We start from the raw sequence: 25275 nt of genomic DNA, 5'->3' as shown, positions 1-25275 counted from the left end.
CTCAGTGTAAAAAGGAATGTCTTATGGAGCCATGCTGACAGAAATAATTGCTGGTACTCCTAGATCCATCCCTGGATCTTCCTAGACGATTATCACTGCACATCTGCATAGAATTGCTTGATCTAAAAACTATGAGTCAATGAGTCTTCAGTTCAGACACCTGTGAAATAAAATGTCCATGATCACAAGAAAAATACATAAAAATGTATTGATGGGATCAATTCCAAGCTGGTTTACACTCCAAGCATAATTGAACTGAGAGTTTTCGAGGGTACTGAATGGGGTTTTTTAACAAATTCAGATGAACATACTTTAGGATTTTCTGTTTTGTTTGGCATTGTTCTTGATGGAGATGGGTGAAAAAAATGAGTTTAAATTCTACCTACATGCTAGAAAAACACATTTAAAAGCATGACCTCAAAGATTTCAGTGAGATAAAAGAGCAAATTTTAACAGGAAAAAGTGTACAGTGCTATGGAAGAAAGTTAAAGAAAAAGAGGAGGGAAGGATAAAAAACATTTTCTTGTAAACTTAAATTCTTTTTCTGTTTTGAAGACAGGTCTGGGAAAGCTTCCTTTAGTAAAAGATAAGCAGTGATGTTACAAGTACCCTGTGTTTCATCATATATATAACCTAAGTTTACCTTTAAATTAATGTGCAGTGTGTTCTTAGTAGTTCTATCGCCTTTCAAAGGTTTTACGATCATACCAGTTTTTAGATTCAAAGTGCCAATATGCTGAACAGTTACAGTCACATCTTAATTGATAGTACTAAGAGGAATATATGTAAGTATCTAAAACATGGCCCATGCTAGGAGTGATCACATCAATATTGCAGGCACATATTATTCTGCTCAGGGAAACAGAAAATTTCATTGCTAATTGTTCATAAAAGGTTTATTTAACTGGAATTTACATTTCTTTAAGTGACAATTCCGGAGAGAGAATGTCTAAGCTCTCATTAAAGTACATTTTATTAATAATTAGTTAGTACATATCAATTAATTTGTCAAAGACAATTTCTTTCCCTTCACTCTAGCCTTTTTTGTATAATAGCTTGTCTGCATAAACTTGCTTTTTTGTCTTCTATGCTGAAAAGTAATTTTTAAGAGACAAGTAAAGAATAAGTTCTTAAAAAAAATCCAGAGTATGTTCATTAATGCCGAGCTAAGCTTCTTAATGCCAAACTGTGTAAAGAAAATCTACTATAAAGAAATTGATTACCCTGATTTTATACTCTGTGTGGCCTCAAATTAAAATGCCTGAAACAGGGCCATACTTCTCACTATGCATACATTCCTGCTGCAATAAGCCCATGTGCAGCAAATATAAATCAGGGAATATGATATCCCATTCTGAAGCATTTAACCTCATAGCATAACTGGTAAAGCCAAGGAGGGGCAAGGAGATTTATTCCATTAAGAACTACTGCAAATCACTTCCACAGCAAGAAGTCAGAGCTTTCCTGACCACAAGAGATCTTCATGTTCTTAACTCGTTCCTGTGAACTTCTTATAATTGCAGAGAACACTCTTAGATTCCTAGCATTCATTTAGTATAACCCACGTCATAACTAGATAAAGATGTATTAATTATTAAACTGGATAATTTTTTGCTCCTTTTATCCATAGTGCAATTAATGTCAGCTGCTGGATGGCCAACCAGCTACTTGATATGGCAAAAAAATGCATGGGGCAATTGCTGCAGGTCAGCAAATGGTTCAAGCTTATCATCTTTTCAAGCCTGTGTGCTGGGATGCTGAAGAAGTGCAATCTGGCAGGGCTGGAGTATTGTGGAAAACAGTGGCTGCTCACAGGTAAAAGGTAGAAGGAGGAAGGGAGGGCAGGAGGTACTCCAAGATTGATAAACTCTGCCATAGAACTTTGGCTCGAAGGTATTTTTGGTGTATAAAGTATCTATACAAAGAACAAAGACCTGGCTAGCCCATGAGGGGTGATTTACCAAGATGGGGATTTCAAGGAAAAACTGCACCTTACGCAGACAAAGGCTCTTTACTCTGAGACAGGACTGATGGTGTGCTCCATCTTTGGACAGAAAGAAAGAAATCTAGTTGTCTCTGGAGCATGTGGCGTGCCAGTAGCTGTAGGCAAGCTTTCAAAGAATGTCATTAATATGGGTGGCACATTCTTCCAAGATATTTGTTTGTAAATGTCTGTTCTTGGCATACTTTACTGTGACCTTAGGAAATTTCATCATTAACTGGGATCACATCCTATATGATGAGTGTACTGAGACTCCATGAATTGGAGGGCAGAGGGGGAAAGAAAAAGAAGTGCTGAATGAAAGCTTTTAACTAAAAAGAGATCGGGTAGAATAGACAAACTGGAAACACTGAAGACTGGAGGCCTGAGTGTTGAACAAACTAGCTCTCTTAAAAACTCAGGGAGACCTCTTTGTTGTTGAAAATATACAGGGTTAAAAGTATCCTCCTGCTTTGCCCATACTTAACAGGAAAACGTTTTTAAAGTGCTAACAGGTGAGAGCTGAAGCCTTTAGCATGTGGAAATAAAAGTACTGCTGCCCCCTGTCCTGGTTGCTCGTCTTGTGTGATGTGCTGTGCTGGTACAAGTACGCTATGCACTGGAAGCATGTAGGTGGACCTCTACCTGCTCCATTGCAGGCAGCAAGCTCTGCTGGAAGAGTAGGGAAGAGGGGTGGCATGGCAGCGACCTGGCCTCTCCTCACTGCTGAATGACATCATCTATAGGGAAATACAGTATTCTTCAGTTTCATGACTGATTTTTTATCTCCCATATCTTTCCTGGACATTACCAAGAAGAGCAGTTCCTAGTTTTTCAAGGCTAAAGTCAGCCTGAGAACTGCAGGATTTGGTTAGGATGACTAGGAATGTGACAAACTATGTGGAAATTGCTTTCAAATTACCATTTAGAGTGATGCAAAATGGTAAGCTCTTCCTCTTTTCCACTTACTTATTTTTTGAACACTTGATAATTACCTAAGTAAGTGAATACAAAGTACCGATTTTTGTTTATTGGTCTGCCAACATAATAAATGTTCACAGAGTTTTATTTTTAATCTTTAACAATACAAAAACAGATGGCATGAGTAATTCTGTAGTGTCCCATGCACTATCAGTATTCTCAAAATGGTATGTACACTAACCTTAACACAATCTCACAGCATGACAGGGAAGGGAGGGGGAATATTGTGGCAGCTGTGTTGGTATTTTTTGCTACAGTGTAGTGGCCATTTCTGAATGCACAGAATCAGACCATCAGAAAAAGATTCATCGAATTGTATAGACTAGAAGAGACCCCTAAGGCCACCTTCTCCATCCTTCTGCTCAAATTAGGGCCCATTAGAGCAGGTCATTCAGGGCCACATGCAACCAAGGATGGAGATCCCACAAACTCTGGGTCACCCACTCTAGTGTTTGGCCACCCTCATAATGAAAATATTTCCTAGTGTCTAATGGGAATTTTCATTATTACAGCTTCTGTCTGTTCCATCTCATCCTATAACCGTGCAACTCCAAGGGTCTGGCTCCATCTTCTCTACAACCACCCACTATGTAGCTGCAGACAGCAATATTTTCCCTGAGTCTTCTATCCTTTAGGCTGAACAAAATAACTTCTTTGATTCTCTTCCCATGTACCATGAGTTCCCCCCTCCCCCAAGCATCTTGGTGGACCTCCATGACACCTCAGGCATCACCCAAAGCTGAAATTTTCAGTGTAAACTGTGCTTCATAGAACATGCAATTCCCTTGTTCAGCTGATCCAGCCTCTGATCATATCCCACACAGTGAGATAGCAAATAATGCCGAACCCTCACAAGTAAGACTAGTTTTTCCCAATATTTACACTCACAGATATTTTGGAACCTGTATCACCTACAGACCTGATAGCTCATCTAGCTCAGAAGGAAAAAGACATCACAGCTAAGGAAAAGTATCTGTTTGACTCAAGGGTCTCCTTCACAGGGAGTATTCAGTCTTCTTTATCTCCCCTCAACCTACTCTGTCTTGGGGTTTTTTCCATTTCCAGCTCTGCATGCTTTCCAGACCTGATTATTTCCATTACTTTACTATTTTGTCAGTAATATGTGTTTGATTAAAGTGGAATAAAACTCAAAAGCCTAAAGTTAGTAATTTACCCGTGTTAGACTCAAAACCAGTGAGAGTTCTTGATGTCTGGTGACTCCATCTACATAGGAGTTCAGTTACAGCACTTAGATATATCTCGTTGCATGAGGCTAAGCATGGTTTGTGAAGATTTTGTTTATGATTTGTGCAGACGACAATGTTAATTCAATTAAGTGGAAATACATCTAACGTACCTGAAAGTGTTAACTGTCTTCCTTAAGAAGGGGCTGCACCTTGAATACAGGGGCATGTAGGCTTACAAATACAGTGAAATAATCTGATTGCAGTGGAGCAATCACTGTATACAGTGGAGCAGTGATTACTGTAATAGCCAACATGAACTAAAATTATAGCCTGACCACAGGACTTCTTTCTTTCTATGCACAGTTCATTTCGCAATTGTTTTCCATACAAATGTGATGTGAACTCGGCCTTAATTAACCACAGGCTGTATTTCATCCCCATTCTCTTGGAAAGTGCAAAACTTCTTGTTCCAGGTTTGCAAATTTAAGTATAAATTTATTTCGGTTCAAAGGTGAAATTATTAACCTAAGAGGAAATATGGTTTATACTTTGGGTTTTCTTTTTTTCTTCCCTGCCACTGAACAACTATTGTTTGCTTTTGAGTGCTGTCTCATTTCAGTGCATCAGTAATCTTAAATGATTAGGCTTGTTGGAGTTTTTCACAAAACATTTAAGGATAGAGATGGATATGCAGCATATTTGCTACTCTAGTGATTTCCATTTAAAAAGACACTTCACCTGTAAAGCTACATTAATTTTCATTCAAAATCCACTTCAGGGGAAGTATGTAGCTTGAATTCTTTCAACTCACAAGTACAAACAATTCGTCTTTGTATTCTTACATGGCATTTCTGCCACCCTTTTCCTCTGTTTGTATTCCATAATAGCTTTTGTTTTCTCTGTTCCTTCTCCCTAGCAATTTATTTCATTTATCCTTAAGTGCATCCAAATATTTGATCACAAAACTCAAACAGCAGCACTGCCAATTAGAGGGAAACAACTTTGATGTGCCTGATTACAGATGAAACAAAACCAGATGTGGGTGCTTACAAGAAAGAATATCAAGCAGAAAGGCTAACAACCAAGATCACAATTTTTCGGTTGTAAAGTCTTGATAAAATTAAGAGGGATGAAGAAGGCATGTTCTATGGAGGCAAAGTTGAATAAAATATATATAAGGAAATGGAGCAACATTGATCAGCAGAAGAAATTAATGAAAGTAATTAGTTCTTAATTAAGGAAAGTTCTTCCTGAAGGAGGTTTACATAGGGGACTAATACATAATACTTAATAGTAAAATTGTCAGTGACAATGATCATCTAGAAATACATGCTCAGTATATGTCAAAATAAATTAGTTGGACAGTAGGGTTTGGAAAGAAAAATTTAGATTGATAACAAAATTAAGCAACAGATAAATACATAATGACGAAAATATTTAATTATTTCTTTTCTTTTGTATGAAATCCTCTGATAATGTTTCAAAATAAAGAAATAAAAGATACATTTGTGTATTTCAAAAAGCAGAATAGACCCACAATAATTTCTTATCCTAACTGTGCTATATGCAGGATCTAATCCCAAAACCATTTGATGTTTTAGGCTATATCACCATTCATTTTAATGGTGATAGTATTCCTAAAATCCCTTGAGCAGGTATTCCCAGTGTGGCGCATGGTCTGGGGATCTTGTCCTCTTTGCTTCCTAATACCTCTAACATGGGTGAGACCACAATAACAAAACACAGGAACTGCTGTCCAAGCCCCCTTGTTGGGTCTTCATTCCCCTTTCACCAAAGCTAATATGAAATATAAGGTAAATTTAAGGAATGAAATAAAGGTTCGAAGTTGATATACAAAATAATAAGATTTATGTATAAATGGATAGAAAAAGTGGGGAATCTTCAGTCCAGAGAAGAGAAGGCAAGAAGCAAAATGGTCCACTAGAGTCATGTTAAGGAAAGAATAGTACTTCGTGACCACAGATTTTTTTTCATATTCCTAATACAACCCATCAAAACTCACTGGAAGAAAGTACATCTTATCTAGTACATAGACACCTCTTGACAGGAGTCAGAAATATTATTCTTCTTCATTTGTAACAACGAATAAATTGTTCAAATGTTCCTTTAATGCCAAACAGCATTCATCTGATCTTGAAAACTAAACAGTTCTGGACATAGTTTTTGGCCATGAGATTTCCCAGATGCCATAAACGCAGGCCATGAATTGTGGCTGAATGCTTAGCAAATGCCAGACCACAGAAATCAAATGAGTGGAAAGACTTCTGGTCCAATCACAGCTGCTGATTTGGCAGATGGGAATACTTTGGGTTTAGTGGGGCCTTGTGACATACTCATTTCTGACAACTGCCAGAGGCAGAACTGAGTGATCTGACCCAGGCTGTCAATTTCCAGTCTTTTATGACACCACCAGATGAAAAATGGGACATGTGAGCAAAGTACAGTCACGTTGGAAGTGAAAATGCAGTGCAGGCCAATTAGTGATATTACTTGAATTTCTGACTTTTTGTATCTTGATATTAAGTATTTTAAAATCATGATTTTTATATAATGCTTAAAAATATATTTGTCTCATCTGACACCCAGAATTTTAATTTCCCAAGCTGTCAATTTGTCATGTACTTTGTGGTCACAGTGAGGATTCACAGCTTTAGGGCAGAGACTAATTTGTTTCATGTTGGTATAAAGTGGGAATCATTTGTTTGATGCCAGCAGAATGACAGCAGCGGCCCTCAGTCTGTGAGGATTTTTTGATTTGATGGTGATAACAAAATAAGACATACCCAGAATCCCAGAAGTTTTTTTGTGATCAACTGTCAAATTAGTTAAAAGCAGAACCTAGAAGCTGAGAAATTGTCTCCATCCATGTTTTATTGCACAGCAGGTAAATATTTAAATGAAAGCCTTTAAAAATGTGAATTCCTTCATGCAGTTAAAGAACATTCATGCTACCAATCATAATGGAGAGCATTATAAATTCAAATCACTTGAAGATAATGTGCTGTGGTTTTATGGCTTTTACAGCACTTTATTTCTTGCAAGTGTGGCACAAACAGTATTTGCTTTGCAGAGGTAGAGGTCACCACTAGACACACTACACATACGTCTGTGACTGTCTTTGACCCCACCCCTGCTCACCCTCAGTTCACCCAGATGAACAAACTTCATGATACACCTCAAGAGATTTGCTTAAGGCTGCAAGAGCTCCTTCAAAGAGCACCCAGGGCTAACTGAAGGGAAGCAGCTGACTCCACACTGAAGCTAATATGGAGTGCTCATCTACCTTCTCCTGCTGGCTGAGATGAGGGTGGAAATTTTTGGCTATAAAGAGGAGATGGATTCTCTTAAATTCCATGAACTATTTTCACCTCAATGCTTTGACCAAAAGCAGTGTACTGAAAACTGAAATGAGCAGACTTGGCCCAAGATATCAAGACAAATATTAGAAATGCAGTTATCTCTACTATTTCTCCTGTTTCCTGTCCAGCAGACTGCACCATCTCCTGTCTTTCATGCAAGGCTAATCTCCCCTGGATTTGTGCAAAAGCAAAAGTCCAGCAACATCTCACCTCACTTCCAGTTAGGTGGTTTTGAAGATCTGTATCTTCATACTAGTCTATTAAGAATAGATTCACAAGCATTAGAAATAGTCCACAAAAATTGGCTTTTCAGGCCTTGCTGAAACTTCCTAGCAAGTGTTTAGGGGAGGAAGAGGAGTAACTAAGGGACACAAAGCAAGACTGAAAAGATGGGAACCCAACCAATTTTGCAGAGGTCTCAGCAGCTAAGCAATGCTGGTAACTGTGCTTGAGGGTCTTGCAATTTTAAGGGCACATGGTACTAATATTATTGTAAATGGCCTGAAAGAAAATAAGCAGCTGCAACACATTTAAGCCAGATAATAAGGGGAAGACATCTGCCCCAATATTTTAAATTTCTCATTCATTACCACCAATTGTGTTCAGTGCAACACCAAAACTTTGGCACTGCTGTGCATGCTCTAGGTTTCGTTTGTATTTCCAGTTGAATACTTCAACTGGGAAAGACTTCCAGTGATCATCTAGTCCAATTACTTGACCACTACAGGGCTGACCAAAAATTAAAGCGTGATGTTAAGGGCATTGCCCAAATGCCTGTTAAACACTGACAGGCTTTGGGCATTGACCACATCTCTGGGAAGCCTGTTCCAGGGTTTGACCACCCTCTCAGTAAAGAAATGTTTCCTAATGTCCAGTGTGAAGCTCCTCCCTGGAACAGCTTTGAACCATTCCCATGCATATATGCATGCGTGCATGTGCATGTGTGTACGAGGAGAGTAACAGGAGAGACGCAGATTCCTCTTTATAATTGGTATATACAAAAATATTCCTCCAGTAATTCTGACTGAGCTTAAAAATATAAATCTTCCCAGCTCATTTATCTGAAAATAAGTTATTATGTAAAATGTCTTCCTAAAACTGAGAGACAGATTCCCTCTATAGCTCACTTTGAAATATATTCACATTCCCCCATATGCTGAAGATATTACTTAGAAAAGTATTGATAGTTGCATCACTCAAATAGAACTATTTTTCCATTGTTAAAAAACAATCTATAACCTGATCAGCTTTATAATATGCAAACATCATTTATCTACCGCTTCTGGTAAAAGGGGAATAAGTCCCATCTTCTGCATGTACATCAACATCCTGTCCTATTCTGAATTCTGACACTCTTTTTTTCTGTGCTGCTTATGGTTTTCCTGCTCCTTCTTCCCCTCAAGACAAAGATGAGATTAAATTCCTCTATGATTTAAGGCCTCAAATCCTGCTATATTTGAACAGATTAAAAGCACTAAGTGGACAAAGCCGCTCTAAAAATTTTACCATAGATTTACCAAATTTGAAGCTACAGTGGGAAGCAATTGAAGCCACAGCACAATGCAGCAAAGTGAGAGCTTACCCCATGCAGACAAAGCATATTCCTCAGTCTGCATTCGCACAGACTCCTAACTTAGTATTCCTGTTGTCTGCAGGGGCATTTACAACCAGTTGTCAATTTTACTTAATCACCTAGGGGACAGTGAAAGCATATTTCCAGTCCAATTACAAAAACCCGAATCCATGCGTTGATAAGTTTGTAATTAAGGTTTGTATAATGAAGTCATATTCAGGATTTCAAACCAGAATATTAATGCTCCTTTTGCACTGTTTTGAGGAAGCCGACAGATCATTTTGACAGGTGAAGTCTGTACATAAATAAGCAGCTGTGCTGGTTTTGGTTGAAGTAAAGTTAATTTTCTTCATAGTAGCTGGTATGGGAACATGAACTAGATTTGCGTTGAAAACAACGTAGATAATAGAGATGTTTTGTTATCTTAAAAAGCTAAATGTGATGGCAGAACACTGTAAGTTTCAAACTGGATGATGACAGAGAAAGGGACTATAATTTTGCATGTGTCATAACTGTCACTTGACCAGAACCTGTACAGTGGGAACTGTTTGGTGAGAACAGAATATGCTACTGAATTGGGTAGTTTTACTGTATCCTTTGATCAGATGAGGAGACAAAAACTGCATGCACTATTCCAGGTATGAGCACTTGGCAGACTTATTCATTGGCATCATTATTTTGTTGCTGGCTTTCTACAACCTTTCAAATCATTCCTAATACTTTACATACTTTTTTGACTGCTGGTGACCAGTGACAATACTTCCATAGAAAGTTCTTTCAGGTTGCATTCTCAGTGACAACCGTCAGCTCAGAACACATCACTATTGGTGAAATTGAGATTTTATTTACCATGCTTGCTCCCTTATTATTTAACCACAGTGAATTTCATTTTACCTGCCTAGTTGTTCGTTGTTATAAAATACATCTGGAATTCTGTATTCTGCCTCAATTTATCCTGACTGATTTATCATCATAAACTTTGCCACCTCATTATTCATGCCTTTTCCAGATCATTAAAGACTACAGTGATGGGTAAATAGATGCATTGTCAGTGTAAAGAACAGTAGAGGCCAATTTGCAGTTATGGCTTTTCCTAGCTGTACCAGAGGAGTTATTTAAATGACAGGTTATGTGCCTGAGGAAAAAAGGGGGAAAACTGTCATACAGAGACAGGTGACAAGAAGTAGAATGAAGACAAAATGTTTCCATTTGGTTTATAATAAACCAAAGCCCTCCAGTAATCCTCATCTGGACACACAGCCATTTTCATTTTAGAAGAGTGGGTAATAGCAGTTTTGTCCACAGATGGTTTGAAGCTAAGATACCTGAAAGCAGGTAAATTTCTTATACATAAATTGAAGATTGAGTGCCTGGAAGAGAAGGTATCACTATCAATCGTATAGTTTTCTGATTGGGTGTCAGAGTGTGGTTACACTCTGTAAGTAGCATGCTGGGAATCAGAGCACCACTGTGAAACAGATCTCCAAGTACTCTCCATACCCACAGAGGTCAAAAGAATAAGGATCAAAAATTAGCAAAGCTACTAATCTAGGTTGGGCACTGGGGCAGAACTATGTGTAATTGACCTTAAGAACTTATCCTAGAGCAGCAGGCAGCCAAATCCAATACTGTAATGCTGTCAGCACTGATCTAGGATGGATCCATGTCCCTCTCCCTTCCTACCACTCTATTCCGTGAGGATTTTGTTTGTCATCAGTTTCCACTAAAACCAGCCAGGAAAGCCTGGCCTCCACCCACAATCAAACCTCCTGCACAAGACTGGGAAGTCCAGCAATTCCCATAAGATCCAGATTCACTTCAAGCATGCCATGGGACAGGTCCAGGGAAGCATCACCAAATGTCACAAGTAGAGAAGCCAGGATGTATGTTCCCAGGAAAAGGAACTCTGCAGTACATGTGCAAAGGAAACACAGAGCTGCTCCCTTCTTGCAAAGGTGGGCATGCCTGGGGCTGTGAGTTTTAGTGAAGTCTGCCTTACAGAAAACAGCTATTATAAATTAGGCATGGTAATGCTAACTTTGTAGAACAGATTACATGTATAATCATGTATGCAAGACAGAAAAAATCTTGCATCAAAAAATCTCTCATCAAAAAATCTCACTGAAACAGCAGCCAGATTCGTTATACGAGATCTTCACAACTCTCACACAAACAACGGTTCCTTTGTTTGCTTTGTTTTACTGGCTTATTGCTGGAATGTTCCAGTGTTTTAAAATCACTTTCTTTTGTCAATACATGATAATCTCAGGCCATAAATCACAGCAGCCTTCCACTATTTACCTATGGTAGTGAACTTAAAATGTTGACCTTCAAAGAGAAAACAGATCAGATTTTAAAGTCATTAATAAAATTGACAGTAATCAGGATGATATTTAAAAACAAATTAATTGGAGAAATAGGTGTAATTACTGACAAATCCATAGACCAAATTGTGTCAGTCAGTCATTTTATTGGCTTTTAAAAGACAGAGGAACAGAAGTTGGGGGCAAAATGAGGTTGCAGCATTAATAGCAAGCCAAATGCAGCTGCAGTTATAAACGGAGGTGCCAGAAGCACTGGAGGCCCCCATTTTAATTGCATGAATATCCAAACAGTCATTTTTGGCATGAAGTATTCAAGAAGTATCCTCAGAAGTCCACTTTTAGAGAACAGACACAAATTATAACTCTGGGTTTTATTCACAACAAATTAATCATACGGGTGTTGCATAATTTTGCTTCAGACAATGAGTAAGTGGGGAGAGAAGCTCATGCATTGGCATTTGGGTGAAGTTTACATGCATGAAGAAGTAATTTTCTAAGTTATAGCCGAGTCAAGAACTCAAAACACTAAATAAAGGAACTGGAATAGCTTCAGCATTTCCCTTTTCTGGTCTGAAAGACTACTGAGCATACATTTGACATGTAAACAACACCTTTGATAGGGTTAAGCAAAATTCACCCACACAAACTTAAACCAGAATGTGAAAGAGTAAAATCTACCAAGTGAAAATCATAGCAAAGTGGTTGGTTTGGCCCAGTTAAGGAAGAAAACTGCAGTGAAAGTGTTCATTTGGAAAACAGAAGGATATAGCAAGTTTCAAAGCTATGCAATGCTAGCTGTTTGCATTTTGAGTCTACACGATAAACCTATTAGTGATGGACAAGTTCTGTTTAGTGAAACTGACTTTTTGACATATAATTAAAAGCTGGCTCTTTTGCTGGTAGATGTATGCGAAACTGAGGCAAAGACACAATGGAATAAAGGGGAAAATAACAAAAGAGGATGAGGGCAGTTACGTTTGCGGAACATTGGATGGAATCTTGGAAAAGAATATCCTGAGGAGTCAGTGAGGCACAAATTCTCCTAAGTATACTCACATTTAGAAGAGAAAGCACATCACAGCGGTCAAGAAGATACAACAGGTGATAACACCTACCTTATGCACTCTGAAGTCAACAGTAGCTAGGGCAACAGATATTGTTCATTTGTAATAAAGCAACATATTTCCATAAGATTCAGATCTTATGGAAATGAATTGGCATCTAAATCTCACAAAATGAATTGGCATCTAAACCATGGCTGTAATACTTTCAGGCATCCTCTTCTCCATTTTGCTGAATTCACTCGATTGAAGGTGTAGACCTGAAGCTCTTCAGGCCAGGACCATTATTTACTAATGAACACTTTTAGCAAAATATAATCCAGACTGGAGATTTTGGAGGACTACTTATACTAAAATAATGATGCAATGCAAGAAAAGTGAGCATCCATTATCAGTCTTGCCTTGCTTCTCTAAGGTTTTTAAAATCCATTTCTATTCTTTTCAGGCACTGCTAAACATTCCTGATGCATTGATGAGCTGTGAAGAAATGATTTATACCTTCTTTCTTCAGGCAAGCTTGGGAATTTTTCTCTTGTATTATCACTTCCAATTTATTTAATAATTTTATTAATCTCAGATTGCAGAAGAGAAGCTCAGGATGCTTTATTTTGACCCTAATTATCACAAATATGCTAATATTTGGAAATGAAATCCCAAAAGTGATTGTCCAGGTCTAAATTCCTGAAAATGGCTTCCCTTCACCTTCCAAATACATTACTCCCCTTTTCAGCTAGCAAGGATACAATAGCATTTAATGTTGGCTGGCACATTGAGATCTCTTTGTGTAATCATGACAAGACTTTCTGTTAGCTGGTTTAGTGCATACTTGCATTAGATGTAATATTTCTCTGAGACAAGAAGATGTACCAGCCAAATGCTGTTGCACCAGCCAAAAAACTTATGACTGCTTAATGCAGTACGTGTTCTTTAGTAGGATGATAGAGAAAGTTTAATCTCTGATGAAGATTAAACATTGCTGCTTTTTTTTAAATTCCTGTTTCTTTTTCTGAAATGCAGTGGGGCAATGAATAAAAAGTGAAGCGTCATTTGTTGTATCAACAAAATGCCAGTTGGCTTTTATGCCGGCTACTGTTGTCCTATGGTATTCATAGAGTCATAGAATACTTTGGGTTAGAAAGGACCCTCAAAGGCCATCTAGTCCAACCCTCAACAATGAGCAGAACATCTTCAACTCAATCAGGTTGCCCAGAACCACATCCAACCTGGCCTTGAATGTCTCCAGGGATGGCGCATCCACTACCTCTCTGGGCAATCTGTGCCAGTGTTTTAGCATCCTCATTGTAAAGAATGTTTTCCCCACATCCAGCCTGAATCTCCCCTCTTTTAGTTTAAAATCATTACCCCTCATCTTATCTCTAGAGGGCCTGCTAAATAGTCTCTCCCCATCGCTTTCATAGGCCCCTTTTTGGTACTGAAAAGCTACAATAAGGTCTCCCCAGAGTCTTCTCTTCCCCAGGGTGAACAACCCCAACTCTCTCAGCCTTTCCCCATGGGAGAGGTGTTTCTATGAGGTATTAGAGTGTCATAAACTGATGAAGCAAGTAACCACTGTGAAGGTTAGTGAAAAATATCAGAAATGTCTCCTAGGTCATAAGCCTTAAGGGTTTAAGGGTGATTAGCATTTTCTTATCCTGTTCATATATACACTATTCCAAAAAAAAAGAAAATATTAACAGCATTTTTGAGGAAAGAAGATGTCAGATGTAGCTCGGTGATAGGGACTTTTCTTAACTGTACATCTGACCAACAGTTCATTCTCTACCTGTGGAAATCTGAATACCAACAGGGAAAAACAACCTTCTCTGCCTCTGCTTGGTGAATGGAGAAAGCTGTCATATTAGCTGTCATATTAGTTTTCATATTAGTTGCAGAGTTACAACAATCGTGTTACAGAGAAACCCTCGAGTCCAAGTAATTCTAGGTTCACCTTAGCTCACATTTAGTGATGATCAATAGCCTCTCATTTTACATTTTGAATGTTAAGTGTTAAGATATCTGAAATCACCCCTTGTAATAACAAGCAAGGGAAATTACTGCATTTCAAACACTTGGACTGGGTTTCTAAACATCCACACTCCAATAAACAGTGCTGTTGAGACTTACCTTTTGACTGTAACTCATGACAGTCTCAGCTGTGCAATTGAGAAATTTGGTCATGTGGACAAATAGACTGTTTTTTAAAAAGAATCCTTTTAAGACCCAAAATCAGAACAAACACAGGGCTTGCAAAAGCTGAAATAAGTTTTATTTTTCATGAAATAAATGCTTGAAAACTTTGGAGATTTTCTCTTGCACAAGATTTAGTGTTTATATGTCAGAAGTAATGCATTTTAAAAGACAACAAACTAAACCCTGTCTGGTTCAAATCTAAATTGTATTAAAAGCTTATATGACTTTCTTAGGTCTTAATATGAGGTAAATTGCTTTCTGTTTTTATTCCTGTATATTTTGTCTGTAGGATATCTTTCCATATGAGGTGAAAGTTTCCAAAGGTCATGAAAGGAAAGAGAAGGTGGTTTTTATGCTTGGGAATGCATTGCTCCAGCAGAGAAAAGGTACTACTAAAATCACCTACTGCACTTTGGTCTCACATTTCCTCCCTTAAGATAGCAAAATGTTTTGAAATAGGTTATGGTTATGTATTAAACAGTGAGTATATTTATACTGCTAACTTAGCCTCATGATTAATTCAAGATCCAGCTTCCTGATTGTCTGCATCTCATATAGTTTCAGTTATAACGGCCCAAACTAGCTGCCTTTGAGATGAAGCCCAGAAAGCTACATGGATAATTCATCTCAGGGCTACTCCATATTCAGAACTTGTTCTGCACTGGGAAGGGGAGTGTGAAAGAGAGAGAGACTGCAGGGCTCCTTCTGTATCTCAGTAAGAAAGACTCAACAGCAAATAGCTTAATAAGATAACTGCTTGAATGAGACAGGATAAGAAGAGTAATATAGACAGCAAGTAAATCTCACATGCCTTCAGATGCTGGGCATCCTGAATTCATGTAGCACTGGATGAAGCCCAGAGAGATTTTCCCACATCACGCTACACAGAGCAGATCCTGTTTGTGGAGAAATGTTCTCCCTTCTGCTTACTCCTTGCTAATGAGCAAAGTTACAGACTACATTAATAACATATGTGGTTCTCAAGCCCTAATTAGGAGGCCCAGTGGAGTAGACATGGCCTGCTCAGCATCATTAATTCCTTGAATACAGTGTCTTTTACAAGGCTCCCAATACTCAAGTCCAATCCAGGCTGGGTTCCTTCAAGCCCCCAGCGTTCCCCAGCACTCTATCAATAGCCATTGCTGTCTTGCACCATCTAACACCATGGCCCCAGACCATGAAACACTGCCTTGACATGATGCTAGAAAAACACCCTCTACTCCAGCATGCTGCGATACAGCCCTCACATGCCTTTGGGTTGTGCCTTTTTGATCCAAACATATACACACAAAATAAGTACCACGTCTTGAGCCACAGAGGAAGTTCTCAGGCCCATTGTGGACCCATTCCAAGTTCTGTACTAAGAGGAATGAGTAGTACTCACAAGGTGAAATCACACTGACTTGTTTGGGGTTGAGTGACTTCTTACCACTTGTCTTGTCACCAGGCAATGCTTCCTAGGGCAGAAGCCCCTGATGGTGCAGCAAAGATAAGGACAGCATGGACTCTTCTTTTATCATTACTTTGTTTGAGCTGATAAAATATACTCAGTAACAGCTGTGTAATCAGCTCTGTGCTTTCAGACATTCAGTGACGACTGCAAACCTCTAGCCCAGAAAACAGCAGTGGCTTCTGCTTACAGGAGTGGGTAAATATGTCAAAAATGCCTGAAATATCCAGAACATTCCAGAAATAGGAAACCATTTAATTTATATGGTGACTTTATTGTATATCCTAGAGCAAAAGCCTTAGTTCTTTATCCTGCAGCACAGTTTGCTCAAATTAATTAGGGAAGACATGCTTTAATTCTTTCTGGTTTATATTGCATAAAATTCTAATGTTACAAAATTAACAATCAACAGTGCCAAAAACGGTCAGAGACAGTCCCGGTCTCTGGACAGCTAAGACAGATGTCTTAATTCTACAAAGAAGTGGGATTTCAGACACACCCCTGTTTTCAGTGCTCTTCCCTTGAGTGCCTTCTGACTTTATTGCTTTTTTCAATCATTGTCCTTAGGGACCTAATTCTTCTCCTTCAGCAGATAGACTGTCAAACTGGGCTTTGAATTCAGTATCAGTGCTCACAAATATGATTAGCAATGCCTGATCTGTAGACCCAGAAGTCTGCTGCTGGAGTTAGTTTGAAAACAGCCTGAAATCAGTTACATCTCTCTCTTCTGACTCCAGTCTGTTGAATCATCTCTCTTTCTTTTCTAAAGTGCATTGCAGATGCCTGCATGACATTTTATTTTCTAGTCCTCCCTCAATAAGAGAAGGATTGTCAGTGTTTGTCAAAAGAGCAAGCTGACAGTTCTTTCCTTACCCTACAAGAAATGCATGTGACTTTAACCCAAAGTGATCTCTGATTTTGGTAAGAAATGCCTCCTACAAGTTAGTGCATTTGTCATATATAGTCCTTTCTTGATCCTTCGAGAGATTTGAGGGTTGAAGGTCTCTTTTGCATTGTAAACATTAAATAATAAAGTCTGGGTTTTGTTGAAAATGTCTTTATATATGCCCATCAAGCTTGGTAAAATATCTGACTCATATATGTTTTTCTGTTGCAGAGGTGCCTATTAGTCAGATGAAATATATCTAAGAGTTCTCCCTTATTTAAACATCTCAGACCAAGTGAAGAATATGCTGGAATAATTAAAATGACACCAACTTGTGAGAAGAGCTTTTAAAGCTAAATATCCTTAAAGGAAGTACAAAGTAGAACCCATTTTATAAAGTGTCTTTCAAAGAAGAACAAAATAGTTCACTGCCCTCAATTAGACCAGCCAAAGGCTGAAGAGAAAAGAGCAATATCTCTCCAATTTGCTGTAGATGTAGGAAGGGCTGGTTAAATTAACAGGCATACTCTTTTGGTGTGGGGCCAGAAGGCATTGCAGTGCTTTGAAAGCTTTAAAAGTTCAAGTTCTGCCACATATTAGAGGAGGAAACTAGATAATTTCCCTCCAACTGTCTTGCCAGACACAGCTTCTTGTTTCTGAACTGCTTTTCTTGGGTTTTTTTTCCCTTAAAAAATTGATAAGCTTGCACAAAATGGCAGATACTTTCAAGAGCACTGGGAAGAAAACCTTAGGAGAGGGTTTTCACCTTTCTGCCTCTGTTATCAAGCCATATGCTGTCTGTACTGTTGTCTATCTTATTGCTGAGGGAAACAACAAAATATAAACCCAAACAACTATGCATGTTAGACAAATATCTTTTCTTTTCTCCTTCATTACAAAAGAGGGAAAATTATTTTATTTAAAGAGTCTATTTTCACAAACTTCTCTCTTCATCTCCAACCACCTACTGTTGCCTATGATTCACGTAGTTTCTGTGGCAGACCTTTGTTAACTATCTGACAGCATACTACTGAAACTCCACAGTGCAACAGAGAGAATGAAGAAAACATCCACAGTGTGTTACCTATCAGTTGCATCCAAACATCACAACAGCTAGGAAAGAATAAAATAAAATCTTCAGGAGTTCAAAATCACTAAAAACAGCCTAGATAAGTCATGCTTTCTGACGTAAAGTAGGACTCAGATGTGTTTTAACGTTAGGTAGCATGTTTCAGCCGTTTAAGGTAACACTCAGTTTTCAACCCATTTGGGCAAAAGTGAATTATTTGTGCATTGTCCAAAGCCTTCCAGCTTCTCTTACATTGTCCTCTACACATTATGACTTCTAAGAAATCTTTTTTTCCCCGGCCATACATTTCCAAAATGCTCTGAGGTAAATGGCTTTCTTCTGCAACAGCCATCAGAGAATTTTCAAGAGCCTTCTCTTTGTCCACAGCCTTTTTTCTCTGTGGGTTTCTTTTTTTTCCCTCATCCTGTCACTTTCCTTTCCTTTACCTTACCTTTCCTTTCCTTTCCTTTCCTTTCCTTTCCTTTCCTTTCCTTTCCTTTCCTTTTCTTCTCTTTCATATATTTGTCCTTCCAAATGCTTATCTTAGAATTTAAAGAAGCTTAACCTAATTAATGGTTATTCATTTGTCATGGATTATGGTTGGATTTCATTATCAAAGCCTCTTATGGCAGTTGTAACAAGAGTTAATATATGCCACAGTGATGTTCTTTCCAAAGCTGAGTTAACAGCTTTACATAACGGGACCTCTGTCTATTAGTTCAGCTAACATCACTGAAAACAAAGCAATCAAGCAGCAAAAATAAATAGTAAGTAGAATTACATCTTCATAGTCTTGCTCCTACCAACCAAAGTCAATAATCACTTGAAGTATATAACTGTGGAAAATACTAAAACATCGCAAACTGAAGGAGGCTGAGACAAAATGGAATTTAATTCCTGAAATTATTGCATAAAACTGACATATTACATAAACATCCATATATGTTCTGAAACTATCTGTTTAGATCTTGATTCTGAAGTTGATGGCTGTTCATTTATTATTTATCTTGATTGGTTTATATAATGAGATTTTACCCAAAAAATAAGGTTTTTTGAAACATTTTACCAGGTTTTGCTATCTCTATACTTTTCACCAACTGTCAAGGTTGCAGTGTCACAAAACCTGTGTGAGATGGGGGCTGGGTGGAGGCATAGCCCTGCAGCTCTGTTGGCTCCTCTGTACATCACAAGAGGCAAGGGCAGTGGCAGGTCAAGGGAACTTGTCCTCTGGTGTCATGGTTTACTGCTGAAACTAGAACATGTGGGATGATCAGCTGCCTTGGAGCTAGCACATAATTCAGTTTTAATGACTAAAACTTACAAAAGAATCCATGCTGGTGATGAACTTACTGCTATTTATCACCATAATGAACTGGGTTTTCTAAGTCACAGTCACTAAATCAGGGTTATACACTAGCTGCTGAGCAGCTAGTTCCAGTGAGGAACAAGTAATGCAATCATTTCTACTGGATATTTTTAAGACTGTCATTTGAAAAACTGTATTCAAACAATTGTTAAACAACCCAGTCTGAATTTTACCTGTGACATCCTTCATCCTGAGAGTAGGTTTTGAAGAGCAGATTTCAAAGTCCCTTTGCATATCGATTTGAATATTTTAATGACACCTTCACAGTTTAATTCAAAATGGAATTTCATTCCATGAAACTTAACCCCCAAAAATAGGTGCCAGGCTTCTAATTCGTCTGAAAATAGAAAGACCACACCTCCATAATCAACCTTTTGAGCACAAAGGCATTTCTAAGATAGATAGATGTTTTTTGAAAGAAATTGAGTACAGTTGACTTTTAAATAAGTAAAATTGGATGCAATAAAGTATTTCACTAATAAGCAGGGCTCTACTTTACTTTCAGAAATTCATAAGTTTGTGAACCTGTTCCAGTCCTGCTCAAATGCTTTCCTTGTACAAGCAGAATTATGGAGCCAGTGGAACCAGAAGTCTTCAACCAGCTTCAGAGGTTAAACTCTTTCATAATGCATCTTCATGCTTAGTCCTTCACTGTATAAAAGCCTGATTTTAAAAACTGATGAAGTAAACTCTATACTTATCATAAGAATGGCCCCAGAACACTTATGCACAGGACAAGGACTCTAAAAAAGAGTTTATGCTTACATGGCCACTGTGTTAAATGTAAGGTAGAGAGGGAATGTTAAGTCTTTTCAAATAAGTCAAGTCAATTTCCAAGTGGCTCAGTAAAGCAGATCCTTGTGACAATTGCTGCTCAAAAATTCATCCATTTTTCCTCTTCTTAGAAGCTGTGCTCTGCTAATGAGTTTTTAATAGCAAAGCACACAATATTAGATTACATTATTTAAAAGGCAAATATCTAGGTCCTGCTAATACATATTCTGTGTATTTAACCACTGAGTCACAACTTCTGTGATATTTGCAAGTTATAAGCAAAAATAAGTTTGGTTTTCTCTAGGGTAGAGTTAATTTTCTTCATAGTAACTACTATGGATTTATGCTGGAAACGATGTTGATAACACATGTTGATAACACAGTGACGCTTTCATTACTGCTGAGCAGCACTCACACAGAGTCAAGGCTTTTCTACTCCTCATCCTATCCCAGGAGCAAGTGGGCTGTGAGTACACAAGGAATTGGGAGGGGACACAGCTGGGACAGCTGACCCAAACTGACCACAGGGATATCTCACATCATCTGGCAACATGCTCAACACGTAAATCTGGAAGAAAAAGGAGGAAGGTGAGAACATTCACTGTGACAGTTTTTGTCTTCCCAAATAATCATTATGTGCGATGGAGCCCTGTTTTCCTGGAGATGGCCTGCTGATAGGTAGGGATGAATACCTTGTCTTGCTTTGCTTGTGTGTACAGCTTTTGCTTTACTTATTAAACTGTTTTCTCACTTTTCTCACTCTCTCCCCATCCATTTTTCTGGGGGGAGTGAGCAAGTGGCTGTGTGCTTAGTTGCTGGCTGAGGTTAAACCACAATATTAAACCACTTTATTTTATAGCACAGTGTTCTACACCCTGGCCATTTGTTTGGAGGAAAGGGGCTCGGTTTCAGGAATCCCTAAAGACCTCTATCTAAGTATAAGCTAATCTGGAAATACAGGGCTTTTTCTTAATCAGAACTGCAGCCATTACAGAAAAAGTTCCCAATGTGAGAAGGGACCACAGCAACAGCTGCAGCCGTTGGACATTCAGAGCATACCCAGGTACCGTAGGGACACTCCAGTTCCCCTGCTGGCACCATCAGCCAGGGGGGAGCCTGCTGGAACACACACCAAATCTGGGAACAAATAAATGAAGAATCAATTGAAGCAAAAACCTGCTGGAGGAAAATGGTAAGAGCAGGAGCAGAGCTCTTGTTTATAATGGAAGCTGAAGCATTGTAAAAGAAAAGCAGAAACGTGGCAACATGAAACATGAAAAGGCTTCTCCACTAAAAGCACTAAAACATGATTTTCTTTCCAGCCTTGTGGTTGATTTCATCACATATGCACTGAACTTTCACATACACCCATAGCTAAGCCTTTCAGAAGGACACTCATTTGATTCACATGGTGAAAACACCATTTAAGTCAGTGGGGTTGGAACACACAATATAAAAAAACATAAAGACGTAAAAAGATAGAATTTAGATTCTTAAATCTTGTGCCTTCCAACACTATCCTCAAATATTGTCAATCTTAAAAAAATACAGTTATCCTCATACTGTTAACTACCTACCTCCTTTTTAGCTGTCGATTGCTCTCATTTACTTAATGGCAAATACATGAGCTTGCCAGTTCTCATTGGCTCTCAGCCACATACACATACATTAGTACCAAATACTAAGAGAGGGACTTTGTGTCTCTGTGCACTTCATTCCATGTTTGCATAAACTTCTTTTTACATAATGTACTAAGTGTTTGTCATGGTTATGCTTTAAGAATGTATTCATCCAAATAACACCAAAACAAAACCACTGCTCAGATATTTTCCTGATTTGGGGTAAAACAATCTTCATTCTCATAGAAATTAAGCACTGCGCTTTGCCAAATCAGCCTCTGGAGTGGGGACTAAGGGGCTGAATTTTGCCAACAGGAATATTAACAAGGAGCTGGGCAATGGGAAAAAATCCCCAGACAGCTCCATGAGCTGAGTGATCATTTCCTCTTGAGCTTGCTCATGGTGACAATTTAAGCAGCTGAGTCTCACTGACTCCAAAGTTAATGAAAGTCTCCTGTAACTGCTCTCATGCAAAATTCAGTTTCAGTGATATTTGCAGCTGCCAGAGTTGTTAGTCATAGCAGAGACAGCACTAAAGAACTTTTATGAAAGAGCTCAGCTATTCTAAGCTAAAATCTTATCATTTGTATTATTCTGCTTACCTTTCCATCTGTTTGCATCTTTTTGCCATCCTTCCACTTAATTTTATAGCTTCTGAGGCTTAGTTCTCACATATATGTATGAGCATAATGCACTTATTATCAGGGAAATCACTCTTTTTTCATGTGATCGCACTGATAATAGTACAAATTATTCTAAAATATAAAAATTTAACCTATCTAGAACCGTTTAATTATAAAGTATTTATAATCACCAAGACCTGCTTCAATTCAGTGTGGAATACATGGCGAAAGGGAAAATGCGTAAGCAAGTTACTGACTTAGCATGAGTACATCTCTGTGTACAGACGCTGGAAAAATAGGCTGAATTAACCAAATGTATTTCCCATTAAATTATTTATGAAGGTTTAACAGAATTCTCATCAGGTTTGTGTGTTCCTGTTTCAAATATGCTGCAATTTTTCTTTTCCAATTGAATACACTTCATAAAATAATAAAAAAGAGAAAAGCAGATACAGCTGAGTTCTTTAAGAAAAGGCTAATGCATAGTGAGCTAAACAATATTCAGATCAAGCTAAATTTGCAGGTTTGACATTTACAAACAGGGTATAACTCCTCAAATTTCACTCAGATCTTGTACAGAGTGAAGTGTGGAAGAAAACACCCAAATATTAATATTGTAGAGGCCTCACATTATCTAGAAATGGTAAAGATAAGGGCTGCATAGCCACTTTTCTTTAGAATTTTTTTTGTTGTCTGTTTTTTTATTATAATAGTTACTGAACTTTTCTATGTACTTTTTTCTGCTAATCACATTTTTCATTTCTTCTGTAAAATCAGTTTGAATCAAAATTTAGTAATCACTTTCTCAGACAGTCTTGCAAACTACCTTGTTTCTCTCCTTTATCTTCTTATCTAATGATCTATCTTGACAATATGTTTGCTGCTGTATGAAACACGAGAGTTTGAACTATACAGTGACAACACAAAACGTTATGCATAAAAAACGTACTACATTTAATGCTTTCCTGCCTACTTAGCTATCACTTTCTGTCATGTTCTAGGCCAAAACCTTGTCTATGGTCTTGAAGATACATGTTTTATTTAAAGAAGTACCTGGGGAATTGAAGTGGCCAGACTTCTATCTTTGTCATTAAGCATTATCATCAGCCTTCTTTTTGCTTTTCTGCTTCGCAGCGGGGAATGGTACAATCTCTGTCTAATCAAGAGAGGCTAAGCAGTTTCACAGATCCTTTATTCCTAGGATGTTTTGTGATGTATTTAGCATTGCTAAATGGAGAGCTCTTGCCCTTTTAGTCAACTTCCCCTACCTACTCTTTTCTCCAGTAGATCAACACCTGAGCAATGAGGACATCCACCCAGCTCTGAGTGGATGTGGCAGCCACATTGAGGGACAAGGTCAGGAGCAGGCTCAGGACTTGGTATGAGAACAATTATATTGCTGTGACAGTAGTCAAATCCATAAGCTGTGTGTCCCAGTATGATCAAGTAGCTGAAGGAAAGCACCGTCCTGATACATGGCATCCTGAATTTAGGCCAGTTCCTCCTGTGCATTGGACACTCTGCCCTGTACACCTGGTTTGACAATGAGTGATGGAAAGAAAGCATCACTCTGTTGTAGCCACCTGAGGACTAAATGTCCTTTTCTCATCTCTGAAATAGAGATACAAGTCCTTCCTCAAGTGCTTTGACTAAAAATCCCAGTATAAATTCTTAGTTTCACCATATTTCAGACTTGGAAGGAATAAAGGTAGATGTAATTGTTACGCAGTCACAACACATCTCCTTTATCATACCGTATCTTCCAAAATTTTCCAAACCATGTCTGCTTAGGCTGCACCCTTATTGCCCTTGTACCCACTATGCAGTCCTGTCAGGTCACCCTTGGCTGAGGTGTTTCTAGTTGGCAATGCATTTTGCTATACAGTTGCCACTACTAAAACAGGAAAGGATGAATACCAGGATAATATAGGTTATTATGTACAGAAAGGAAAATATTGAACTAATCTAAAACAAATAAATATCTCTTTTCTGCAGGGAAGAAAATCAGTGCAGGAGAATTTGTATGTAAATGTTGGTTTGGAGAATTAAGCTTCTGTGTAAAACCATCTAACATTTTACACAATAAATTTATACAACCTGTAACTTACAAATATTCCTTTAGAGATTTCAAAGAGGCATTCATTTTTTTTAACAAGCTGAAACTTTTGGGATCTTTCACAGCTATTAAAGGCATCTTCAATATGGCACTGCACAATAAACTGAACTATATAATATGATTCATTAAGGTGTTTCTGTGCATAGAACTATCAAAATGGGTAGTAAACTTTGTGAAATGAATGGTTTAACCCATTTAAGCAAAACGTCTCAACATTATCATCCAACTGATCTTAAAAGAACCTCTTTAACCTGAAAATACTTCTGACTTTTCTCCAGAATGAACAAGCTGCAAACACGTTGCTTAGTGCTTGGAGCTTAGGTACATGAAAATACACAGGGAGGGTAATCTGTAGTCATTAAACAGTGTTAAGTCCTTTTAGGAACACTCTTATTCTGGATTCAAGTTGTTTTCTTCCAGCTAACTTACCTCACTTCCAAAATAAACAGAAATTAAAAAAATAAAAACACTTTACTGTTTTATATACAGAGGTATGTACAGTTATGTGACTTAGGATACTGACTGAAAAGTTAATATGAATATATTTCTCTAGGTAGAACAAGTCCAGAAAGATACCCAGGCTATTTTCTCACCACTGTACTAAACAGGAGAATTTCCTTTTTTTTTTAATTTTCATGCACTGAAATGTATTAAAGAAAGGGATCACTGATTTAATTTTTATAAGTAAAATTTAA

Source organism: Pezoporus wallicus, unplaced genomic scaffold (genome assembly GCF_028554395.1).
Source record: "Pezoporus wallicus isolate ANWC-B61680 ecotype Strahan unplaced genomic scaffold, APGP_CSIRO_Pwel_v1 contig_227, whole genome shotgun sequence".
Lineage (NCBI taxonomy): Eukaryota > Metazoa > Chordata > Aves > Psittaciformes > Psittacidae > Pezoporus > Pezoporus wallicus.
The sequence above is the reverse complement of the archived record's forward strand: the minus strand, read 5'-3'. Positions refer to the sequence as shown.